This window comes from Vulpes lagopus, chromosome 13, assembly GCF_018345385.1.
Source record: "Vulpes lagopus strain Blue_001 chromosome 13, ASM1834538v1, whole genome shotgun sequence".
NCBI classification, from domain to species: domain Eukaryota; kingdom Metazoa; phylum Chordata; class Mammalia; order Carnivora; family Canidae; genus Vulpes; species Vulpes lagopus.
The window spans coordinates 14,979,777-14,993,192 of record NC_054836.1 but is presented as its reverse complement, the minus strand read 5'-3'; positions in this window follow the sequence as shown (position 1 = coordinate 14,993,192).

Here is a 13,416-nt window from a genome sequence, read left to right as displayed (position 1 = left end):
TAGAGAGGCCAGAAATGTTACTAAAAGTTGATATTTTAGTTTAACGACATCGCACAGAATGTTAAACTTCAAATTATCTTTGAAATCATCTCGTTTGATCTTTCAGTTTAGGAATTTCTTTTTTGACATCCTGCTGGAATACCTCATTTGACAAAGAACTTACCACCTTGCAGGACAATGCATTTTATTTTTAGACAGAATTTAGTAATTAAAACTATAAATAGAGCTACTTTCTTTCTATCAAAACTAAGTTGCTTTTTGATCTTTTTTTTTTCTTATTGGTTCTAGTTTTGCTCATTACAATTAGACAGGATAAGTTTTCTTCTAATATTAATTCCACTGAGATTTTTTTTCTCTTCCTAGATAAATATCTTTATTTCTTTCACTGGTGTGCAGTCTTCCCAGGTCCTCATAATTTCTACCTGGCTTTATCTGGCACACACATGTTGTCCAACCACCCTTAAAACTACAGCCCCTAGAAATTATCCCAAAGAGATCAGCATTGGGGACAATGTGATTTTTTTCAAATAAATTTAAATTCAAACCATATTAAATAATTATTATAAGACCATCTTAGAACATTCACCAGGCTTTGTCTCTTCCCCATTTTACACTATCTTATATTTTTCCTTGATTTGAATTCCCTTTCCTTGTCATGAACCCCATCTCACCTCTCTGGTTTCCATGAGCAAATGACACTCCCACCACACAGTATTTAGCTAATAGACTCTAGCTGCATGGAGTGCTCCTACCTGTAGGAGAGAGAACAATGTGCTGAACCCAGAGAAAACAAACCATAATTGAACTGGGTAATTTCTTTTGATGTAGGAATGAGTTAGGGGCAGATGAGGCTACGGAGGGAAAGATAAGAGAAAGCCCCAGAGTCAGGCTCTGAGGAATCTGTGGGCTCTCATAAACCCCAAGGACACAGAGAGGCCCCAGAGTCAGGCTCTTACCCATCCCAAGGAAACAGAGATAAGACAGTAAAACAGAAAAGAAAAAAATAAATAAACCTGGCTCCCTAGCTCCAAAATGTTAGGGAGTATCCCCCTTTGATGGCTACTAAGTAATCACAGAAATTCAGCAGACCACAAAGAAATAAGTCATTAAGGTGTTATCAATAGTCCCTACTCAAACCAAGACTGCACAAGAATCTCAAGGCCCTGGGCTCCCTGGCGAGGTTCTCAATAAAAGATTGCCACTAAAAGCCCTAGTGCAACCCTGTCCAGACCCCTCTCACTTCTGAGAGCTTTCTCTGTATCTCTGCTTAATAAACTTCTAATGTTTTTCTCACTCTCCATTGTCCGCGAGATTCATTCTTCGACTCAGTGAGACAAGAACCAAGCTCTCCCGTATCACTTTCACTTGTTTGTTAAAGCTCTGCCACGGGGCTCTGAAGATTGTCACCTGCTTACCTGTACGCTGTAGTGAAAGGGCGGCTAGTCTGGGAATCAAGAACTCGGGAATTTGGGGCACCTGGGTGGCTCAGTGGTTGAGCCTCTGCCTTTGGCTCAGGTTGTGATCCCAGGGTCCTGGGATCGAGTTATACATCGGGCTCCCTGTAGGGAGCCTCCTTCTCCCTCTGTCTATGTCTCTTTCTGTGTCTCTCATGAATAAATAAATACAAATCTTAAAAAAAAAAAACACTCAGGAGTTCTGTTTGACAGCAGTGTGACCCTTCTTATACCATTTGAACTCATTTCCAGTAACATGGTTCCCTCTCTTGCTCCCCTTGCCACTCAGGCCTAGAGGTATAATGGCATTTCATTGTTGCTAAATCTTGTACTTCGTTGGTTTCCTTAACCCTTCCCATGCCTCTATAAATAGTTTCTTCAGCTACTTTTTTTTCACTATTATTTGTTTCCTAACAGGGTCCTGACCAATAACTTCTCTAAGCGACAGTTGTCTCATCTGCAAAATTGCGTAACAAGAGTATTTACTTTATAACATTGCCCTGAGGGGTAGTGAAATAATATCAACATTTAGCATAGAACCTATTAATTATGTAATAAATGTGAGATATGTATAGCATTACTATTATTATTAAGAAGCGCTGACAGAGAATATAACATTTTAGCTATGAGGATTATGCAGTCCTTTCAGTACAATAATTTATTAAATATCTCACTTGTGATCCTGCATGACAAATAGACTCAATTCTCAATATTAAAGGCAAATAGAGTACTTAGTGATGACTGTCAGTGTTATCAGTGTCTTGTAAGAACACTAGAGGAAAATTAAGATATTTTGAGAAAGAAAAATAGCACTTTTTTTTCTTAGAAAAGTCAATATGAATGTTAAGCCAGTTTCATAGTCATGTTCCATGGAAAAGTGGATGTGTATTGCCAGCCACAGTCACAATTCCACTGTTTTATATATGCATTTTCAGTGCTCTCAAAATTCCAATCAATGCTTGGTCCATGTTCTCAGATGGATAGCTTAGACTCCTGTTGTCATCGTGATCATGATGTTCTCCTGTCTGTCCCAGATAGTACATCGACCTATCTAGAAAGACTGAAAGCCAGGGACCCTTTCTGTAAAGTTCTCGTCTTTATGTTTTTTCCTCAATCTATGTAAGAGTATGTTTCCCTCTAATACTTGCTGCAAAATATTTGTTATATACTTCTCTTGTTAACTTGGAATTGCTTTCCTCTGTTCTTTCCATCTTTATTGTCTGCTGTTGCAGTGCTTTCACGGTTGTCTGCATCCTCTCTCTCCATTGCTGGGGTATCTACCCTGCTTCCTTTGGCAGGAAGAGCTATTTGGGGTCTATATTTCGCCTGAATGCAGAAAGTCCATTGCTCAGCACTAAACATGTCTGATGTAGGATCATTAAGAATCCCCTAAGCACGAGTAGTCTAGGTGCATTCCTACTTAGCCATCATGCTCATATCATGTGTGCTATACTGGATATTGAATGCACATTCATTATGTTGCCACATGCATGTGTGATTTTCACAATCTGAAAGAAAAAGACGTGCCTTAATAACACAAAAGAACTAAGAAAAGTAAAATCTCTATTGATCTTTGAAATACTGCTTGCTGTGTTAACTTTCACCTAGCACTCATGGCCCTGTAAAAAAATTGTAAATATTGCAGTTTCCTGAAACATCTTACATTAGGCTTTCTGAATGTAAAATACCCGTCAGGAAGAGTTCTTGAGAATCTGTATTCCCTATTCTCAAAGCTACATATGTACATTTACAGCTTATCACATTCTTCTAGAACAGAACCTAAGAAAACGTCATTTTGTGTGGTGTGAGGGGTGTTTTATGACTTACTCATTTGAAGCACAATGTCTTGACTACAAGACAGTCTACCCAGACCAAAGATCTCTGTCACAGTATTCAGAAGGATTTGCTTTATTTCTGTTGCTTTTAAAATTCAGAATTTCATAAAGAAAACAAAATGCTGTTATAAAATAAATAACCTATTGAAGTGAGAATTGCTTCCATGTAAACATATAGTCAGCTTGATAACCACAATGCATGATGCTATTAGGAGACAAGCCACTATGATGACAAAGTCATGTTTCTTTGCTCATATCACTTTCTGATGTAACTGTACAAAGTGATCTTTGCATCTCACCCCATGGTGGTCCTTGCTATAAGGACTTGAGTATACCCCGAATCCAGGGCAACCAATGCCTGAAGTGGACTGAGTTACTATGATTCTTTCCCCTCAGAGGCCCATAAATTAGACCAGTGGCAAATTTAGTTAGTTTTCTATGGGCAGCAGGCCTAAGAAACCACAGAGACCCATCACCTGGCTTATGGTTCATGATGACCGTAAGGAGGCATAGTGTGCTATATATGATACAAGGCAGACTCAGACAGAAAAGAGAAGGAAAAAAATATTAGATAAGCTGAGAAAGAAATCCTTGCAGAGTCAGTAGAGAAACAAAATGCCAGCCCCAACCCTAATTTTATAAAGCTTGATGCAAGGGTATAAATTTCATACTTTTTTTCCTCTTTATTTTTTTCAAAAAAATTTTAAAGATTTTATTTATTCATGAGAGACACAAAAAGAGAGGCAGAGACACAGGCAGAGGGAGGAGAAACAAGTTCCATGCAAGGAACCCCATGTGGGACTAGATCCCAGGAATCCGGAATCACACCTTGAGCCAAAGGCAGACGCTCAATCGCTGAGCCACCCAGCCATCCCAATCTTTTTCCTCTTTAAAAGCTTAATCAAGAGTTTGTGAGAATTTGTCTCTTGATTTTAAAAATCTTTTTTTAAGACAAACTGAATTGTTATTGAGAGGGGTTGATATGATATTCTAGTACACGTTTACTATAAAATAATTAAAGATTTTTTGCAGCAGACAAGTGTCTGAAAATCTCAGTTTCTTATATTCTTTTTGTCTAAGGTGACTTCATTTTTTTTCTAGGTGAGCTATATGTAGTTGTTGCATCATTCTTTTTTCAAAGTATTTATTTATTTGACAAAGAGAAAGAGAGAGCACAGGCAGAGGGAATGGCAGAGGGAGAAGAAGACTCCCATCCTGAGCAGGGAGTCCAATGCAGAACTCAATCCCAGGACCCCCAGTATCTGTCTTCTGATCTGAAGACAGACATTTAACCTTATGAGACATTCAGGCACTCTATTGCATCATTCTTGTTTCTCATGAGAAGTAATATTCTTTTCCAGCCAGGGTCTTTATCTATTTCTCCATAGGAACATGATTTAAATTCATTTAGGCCCAAGTTTATAGCAGCATGTCCACAATAGCCAAACTATGTAAAGAGCCTAGATGTCCATCAACAGATAAATGGAAAAGAAGTTGTGGTACATATAAAAATATACACACACCATGGAAGATATGATGTGTATACACAAACACACACAATGGAATACTAGTCAGCCATCAAAAAATGAAATCTTGTCATTTGCAATGACGTGGATAGAACTAGAAGGTATCACACTAAGTGAAATAAGTCAACCAGAGAAAGACAATTTTATGATCTCACTCATATTGGAATTTAAGAAACAAAACAAAAGATCATAAGGGAAGAGAAAAAAATTAAACATGATGAAATCAGAGAGGGAGACAAATCATTAAAACTCTTAGCCATTAGAAACGACAAATACCCACCATTTGCTTCAACGTGGATGGAACTGGAGGGTATTATGCTGAGTGAAATAAGTCAATCAGAGAAGGACAACATTATATGGTCTCATTCGTTTGGGGAATATAAAAAATAATGAAAGGGAATAAAGGGGAAAGGAGAAAAATGAGTGGGAAATATCAGAAAGGGAGGCGGAGCATGGACGACTCCTAACTCTGGGAAGCGGGCTTGGGGTGGTGGAAGGGGAGGTGGGCGGGGGGTGGGGGTGACTGGGTGTCGGGCACTGAGGTGGGCACTTGATGGGATGAGCACTGGGTGTTATTCTATATGTTGACAAATTGAACACCAATAAAAAATAAATCTATTAAAAAAAAGACTCTTAATCGTAGGAAACAAACTGAGGGTTGCTGGAGGGGTGAGGTGTGAGGTAGAGGATAACTGGGTGATGGGCATCAAGGACAGCATGTGATGTAATGAACACTGGGTGTTATATAAAACAGATGAAACACTGACTTCTACCTGTGAAACCAATAATACGTTATATGTTAAGTAATTGAATTTAAATACATTTTTTAAATTTCATTTAGAAATTATAATCTTAATTGCTTGTGTTTTCAAAGTCATTAACTATTTTCCAGTGTTCAGCAAAATGTCTGAAATTGACTATAAAATTAATAGGTATGATATATACAGAAACAAATTTTACAACATCAAAGTGTGTAGTGTAAAAGCAGTCTTCTCTCACACCTCCATGCTATCACTTCTCAGGTCTTACTCCAGAGGCCACCGCTGCTCTCAAAATCTTATCTACCTCCAAACTAACAATATTTGCAGTTTTTATAGTTTGTTATTTTTAATATTTTGAGCATACACTGCACTATGGTTCTAAATGTACAAAAAATACACATTTTTTTTTCTCACCCTTCCCCATCAGTCACACAACTTTCTCTCCCTGGGGGAAATTAATCTTACCATTTTTGGTGTGTTCTTTTGGATTTTTTTCTAACAATTTTTTTTTACCAGTTTTGAGAAATAGTTGATATATACCACTGTATAAGTTTAAGGCATATAGTTTGATTTACATATACTATAAAATGATTATCACAAAAGGTATAACTAACATCTACCTTCTCAACAGATCCACTAAAAAGAAAACATAAAGGAAAGAATAAAGGGAAAAAATCTTAAATCTTATGATATGAATTCTTAAGATTTACTTTCTTAACATCTCTCTTATATAGTGGTGTTAGCTATAGCTAATGCCATGTACATTACAACCCTGATACTTATTTGTCTCATAACCAGAAATGCATACCTTTGGATCACCTTCTCCCAAGCCTCCTCTTCTGATAACCACAAAAGTCTGATTGCTTTTGCTATAAATTTAGTATTATTTTTGTTTTTCAGTTTCTACATATAAATGAGTTCATATAGTATTTGTCTTTTTCTAACTTATTACACTTAGTGTAATGTCTTCGAGGTATCAAGATGTATTCCTTCTCTGCAAAATTTGATAAGAGTTTTTATCATGGATGGATGGGTGAATGTTGTCATATGCTTTTTCTACATCCATTGAGATGTTTATATGATTCTTTTGTTTCATTCCATTAATATCATGTATCATGTTGATATATTTGTGTATGTTGAACCAAGGGAGATGCGCACCAAGGATAAATCTCACTTTAATTGTGGTGAATGATCCTTTTAACATGCTGCTGAATGCAGTTGGCTAGTGCTTTCTTGAGAATTTTTGTATCTATATCATTCAAGGATATTGGCCTGTAGTTTTCTTTTCTAATCGTGTCCTTTCCTGGTTTGGGTACTGGGATAATGCTGGTCTCATCAACTGAGTTTGGATGTTTTCCCTCCTCTTCAATTAGTTTTCTATTGTTTTTGTTGTTCTTGTTCTCTATTTAATTTTTTTTCTGCACTAATCTTTTTTTTTTATTTTTTCTATAAACTTTGGGCTAAGTTTATTATTTTTGTATTTCCTTAGGTGTAGAGTTAGGTTGCTTACTTGAGGTATTTCTTGTTTCTTAATGTAGGCATTTATTGCTGTGGACTACCTTCTTAGAACTATTTCTGCTGCATCCCCTATGGTCTGGTATGTTTGTTTTCATACTCATTTGTCTCAAGAAACTTTATTTCCCTTTTCTCTTCTGTGATCCATTGGTTGCTCAGGAGAGTGTTGTTTACTTTCTATGTGTTCATGAATTTTCCAGTTTTCTTTTGTTGTTGATTTCTGTTGCGGCCATTGTAGTCAGAGAAGATATTTGGTATGATTTCAGTCTAATTGACTTTACTAAGATTTGTTTTGTGGCCTAACATATGGTCTACATCCTTCAGAAAATATTGCTTGTGGACTTAAGAATGTGTATTTTGCTGTTGGATAGAATGTTCTGTTTCTATCTGTTAGATCCATTTGGTCTATGGTGTTGTTCAAATCCTCTGCTTCTTTATGATTGTCTGAACAATCTAACCATTGTTGAGAGTGAGGTACTAACATCCCTAACTATCATTGTATTAGTTTATTTCTTCCTTTCACTCTGTTTTATATATAATATATATTTTTTCTTTTGGTATTAGGCACATAAATATTTACAACTATTATTATCTACTTAAATGAGATTGAAATCTTGTTTTTCAAAAAGATCAATTGCATTTTTAATAAACTTTTTATAAAAGTTATTTGCTCCTTTTTTCTATTGAAAATATCTATATATGATTAAATATTTTTACATATATAATATAAATCATATATATATTTAGACATTGTTTATGCCACAACTATTTGTTTGCCAATTGTCTTTTTATTATTTTTTATTTTTATTTTTTAAAGATATATTTATTTATTCATGACAGACACAGAAGAGACAGAGAGGCAGAGACATAGGCAGAGGGAAAAGCAGACTCCTCACAGGGAGCTTGATGCGGGACTCGATCCTGGATCCCAGGATCACAACCTGAGCTGAAGGCAAGCACTGAACCACTGAGCCACCCAGGTGTCCCACCAATTGTCTTTTAATTTTCTATGTGGTATACAAATATCTTACCTTTCTTATATGACTTTCATAAATTTTTAACATTCTTACGAAGATCTATAGAAAGAACGATCTTCTATATTCCAAGATTATATTTAAAAATCAATGCTTTATTCACTGATTTTATAGTTTAATTTTCTACATTTAAATATCTGATAAACTTAAACCGTATCCTAGTGAAAAGTGTAAAGCATGAGTTCAACGCAATCCCCTGGCAGTCGCCTTCCGTCAGAATTCGACTTTCAGATCTCGCCTTAGAAGAAAGTTGTGTGGGTGGTGGGTGGTGTCTGGGTTGGCTACTCGACACATGAAAGCAAAACTGAGCCTCAATGTGAGATTCAGATAGAAAAAAGGTAACTCTTTTCCTCAAATGAATTTCAAAACTGTATAATGCTGTATAAATAGAGCACAAACTAGTACAAGATAATTGCTTGTTAATATTTTTTCACAAATCCCACCAAAAAAAAAAGAAAAGAAAAAAATTAGAAATAAACAATCTTTCGGCAAGTTGCTACCTTTCTCCCTGCAAAAGATTCTGTACTGGCTCCCAAATCGCCTCCTTTATTGCCAATGGGAACTTACAGCAGCAAATACTCATGGTGAGTTTATCATATAACACTAGATTCATCAGTTTACATTCCAGCAAACATGGTTCTAATTATTTCAAAATATAACCAGCTCCCCACAAAAAAGTAAATAAAAGCTTTTCAGTGGTTGTGAAAGCATTATGTAATCAATATATCCCCCCACAGAAACCATGGAAGTGGAGGAAAGAAAAAGAGATATAAATCTAAAACTGCAGGAGCATCACTCTGATGTGATTTATCTGGTATAAAAAATGGAATAAAACGACTCATCATTAACATTTAACTGTAGTATTATTCAATTTCTCCAAGCTGCTCTATCTCATATTTAAGTAAGATGTACTTTTGAGAAGGTATATCATCTAAAATCATTCTGTGAAGTATCCCTGGGTGGCGCAGCGGTTTGGCGCCTGCCATTGGCCCAGGGCTCGATCCTGGAGACCCGGGATCGAATCCCACATCAGGCTCCCGGTGCATGGAGCCTGCTTCTCCCTCTGCCTCTCTCTCTCTCTCTCTGTGACTATCATAAATAAATAAGTTGAAAAAAAAATTAAAAATATTTAAAAAAATAAAATAAAATCATTCTGTGAGCATTCTGGTCTTGGGCCTATGGCCAGTATTTCACAGAATGCACAGCATTTAGAACAAGAATGAGCCCAGAAATTTAGAGAGATTCTGGCCTGTGCTAGAACTACTTGACCAGGTCTAAAATATTACTTCAAGTTTCTCAAAATTAGTTAACATTTTTCTTACCATATAGTCTCTCTGTAGTTCAAACTAGAGGAAAGAACATTATGCATAGGAGAGATATATTAGTAATCTGCTATTCGCTGAGAAAGCCCAATGCATAATTACACTGAATTGCTCAGATACTTTAAGAAATGATGACCTTTAAATAAGGCTAAATTCGGAGTTCATCTCAGAAGCAAACTTCTCTGGTTTATCTTCAGGACCAATCCTGTTACTATGAGGAAAGTCTTTTTTTTTTTTTTTTTTTTATTAATGATAGTCACACAGAGAGAGAGAGAGAGGCAGAGACATAGGCAGAGGGAGAAGCAGGCTCCATGCACCGGGAGCCCGACGTGGGATTCGATCCCCGGTCTCCAGGATCGCGCCCTGGGCCAAAGGCAGGCGCTAAACCGCTGCACCACCCAGGGATCCCAGGAAAGTCTTTTATGGAACTTATGGAGCAAGAGAAAGTAAAGTGCAATCATCAGAAAAAGGTGCCCAGCAACATTGAATTTCCGAGCATGGGCACATGTAACATTGCAGGTTATATACCACAAATACTATTAGAGGAGATTAATTCCTCCCCTTTGTGAAGTAAATGCCAGTTTTTATTTACAATTTCTAAATGTGACTTTTGAAGAAATCTATGAAAAAAGACATATTAAAAAGTTTACATTTCTCAATGTAAAGAATAGATGACTTGTAAAAGCAATAACAAATGAAGGCTGGTTAGAATTTCCGTGTAAAGGGCATGCATGTCATGGATCTATATTCTGTGCCTGGAGCATTAGACTGTGGCATATTCTATGACTAGTAAATAAATGGCTTTGTTTTATTGTAAGAATGTGTCTGATCTGTAAATGAATAGTAATAAAGGAATGTTTGATTTTGAAAATGATGAATGTGATTAAGTATCAAGACCTATGTTTATTAAATTTAATTGTCTGAAACAATAAAATTCAATTCAGTGCAACAGACCTACAAGAAAATTAATATATTTCATGCACTGTGTAGACACTTTAAACCTAAAAACTTGTTTTCATTATAAATGTAATACAGTAATTTTGTATTTTCGGGAAGTAAACTCATGTTCAAATCTTCCTCACCTATGTGCAACCTAAAAGGGACAGAAAATATATGAAAATTAAGCTTAGTGCTACATATGCAAACTCCTGGAAAGTAGAGAGACTTACAGGAAACTCAGCTGTAGGACATGCCTGACAAGTGATACTACAGGGTGAGCCAGACCCTTGCCAAAGGCAAGCCTGCCCAGTAGCAGGTACTGTCCCGGATGGGGATGCTTAGAGAGCAACCAACCCATGAGATCATTCCACTATAATCACAGAGAGAACAGTTATAGCTACTACAAGACTGAGATGCCAAAAACATGAGGAAGGCCAGTATTATTATAGAAGCACAACAATAGAGAGATCTTAAACTGAAAGAAATTAGAATTATTAGAAAAAAATCAGAAGAGAGCTTTAAAATGACTATGTGAGATGGTGAAAGGAACCACCACTGATATTAAAACAGTATGCTATAAAACAGAAACAGATGACAAAAAAAGAGATCAAATGAGAGATCTAATGAATGAATAATTTAATTGCTGATTTGAAGACAAAATAAATAGGTAAAGAATACATTATATATAGTTGAAAAATTAACAAATCAAAGATCAAACCTAGAAATTCTTCCACAATCAAACAGAAACCTAAAATCCAAACAAATTAGAATTGATAAGAAAACAAAAGAGCAGAAAATTATGGAGAAAATTAAAGGTTGGTATTTGAAAAGAACAATAACTTAGAAATTTGCAATTTAATCACTGAGGGAGAGAAAATACACCAGGAGCAATCACAAGAGGAAAAAACAAAAACAATAATTAAGTACCAGTAGAAAAAAATAATTAAAAATTATAAAGTGATGTTGGTAAATTCATTCCAATAGAATTGAAAACCTAGTTAAGATTAAAATTTCTAGAGAATACTAAAAATTATTTGAATACCAAAAACAAATTTGAAACATTAAAACATACACACACAAAATTGCAGATATATTTATGAAATCTTCAAGGAAAAGATAATTATCATCTTACACAAATGGTTTTAGAACAAATATTTCAGTCAGTTGGTTACTGATCAACTGACTTTACAAGGCATGATTTAAGGCATAGTACCAATACCAAACATAGACAAAAACTGAATAAAAGAAAATATATAGCTTTTTCTTATAAAGATAAGTGAAATGATTCAACAAATTTAAATGCAAAGGACTAATAAAACTCAACAAGGCTGCTGTATACAAGTTCAACATACAAATTCAATTGTTTCTACATAAGAACAACTAATTAAAACTTATAGTAGAAAATGATGCACGTCGTCATAGCAACAAAACCAATGTATCAAAATGCAAATTAAAAATGTTATAATTTTTAATAATTGGTACAAACACTTTATGGAGACAATCCAAGAAGTTTTATAAAAAGACAAAGTTTTAAAGTCTGCCATTATACAATTATTGGGATGTGTTGTTCCATGTCTTTGTAAATCGTTCTATAAAGCCAAATTAATATCTTTTAAAATCCTATCAGAGTTTCATAGAACCTCACAACCTAGTTATAAAACTAATTGAAAAAATAATTATACAAAAATTAATCAAAAAAATTTAAAGCATGAGGTTGGATTGACATGAAATCATTTAAAGAAAAATCAAGATATGAAAATATACTAATTAAAATAATAGTGTTAGAAAAAGAGGAGAATGAATGTTGCTGAGAATGTTATCACTATCAATATGGGATATATATTTCATGCATAAACCATGATATGTGAGCATATTTGCAATCTATATGTATCTATCTTATACTCAAACAACTTGCTTTATTTTGCTCCTTTATTTTTTTTTGTATATTTTTTATTGGAGTTCGATTTGCCAACATATATCATAACACCCAGTGCTCATCCCTTCAAGTGCCCTCAGTGTACATCACATAGTCACCCCATCCCCCCCGGCCACATTCCCTTCCACCACCCCTTGTTCGTTTCCCAGAGTTAGAAGACTCTCATGTTCTGTTTCCCTCTCTGGTATTTCCCACTCAGTTTCTCTCCTTTCCCCTATAATCCCTTTCACTATTTTTGATATTCCCCAAATAAATGGGACCATATAATGTTTGTCCTTCTCTGATTGACTTACTTTACTCAGCATAATACCCTCCAGTTCCATCCACGACAAAGCAAATGGTGGGTATTTGTCCTTTCTGATGGCTGAGTAATATTCCATTGTATACATAAACCACATCTTCTTTATCCATCCACCTGTCGAAGGACACTGAGGCTCCTTCCACAGTTTGGCTATTGTGGACATTGCTGCTATAAACATTGGGGTGCAGGTGTCTTGGTCTTTCACTGTATCTGTATCTTTGGGGTAAATCCCCAGCAGTGAAAGTACTGGGTCATAGGGTAGCTCTATTTTTAACTCTTTGAGGAACCTCCACACAGTTTTCCAGAGTGGCTGTGCCAGGTCACATTCCCACCGACAGTGCAAGAGGATTCCCCTTTCTCCACATCTTCTCCAACAGTTATTGTTTCCTGTCATGTTAATTTTCCCCATTCTCACTGGTGTGAGGTGGTATCTCATTGTGGTTTTGATTTGTATTTCCCTGATGGCAAGTGATGTGGACCATTTTCTCATGTGGTTATTGGCCATGTCTGTCTTCCTCTGTGAAATTTCTGTTCATGTCTTTTGCCCATTTCATGATTGGATTGTTTGTTTCTTGGCTGTTGAGTTTAAGAAGTTCCTTATAGATCTTGGATACTAGCCCTTTATCTGATAGGTCATTTGCAAATCTCTTCTCCCATTCTGTAGGTTGTCTTTTAGTTTTGTTGATTGTTTCTTTTGCTGTGCAGAAGCTTTTTGTCTTGATTAAGTCCCAATAGTTCATTTTTGCTTTTGTTTCCTTTGCCTTCATAGATGTATCTTGCAAGAAGTTGCTGT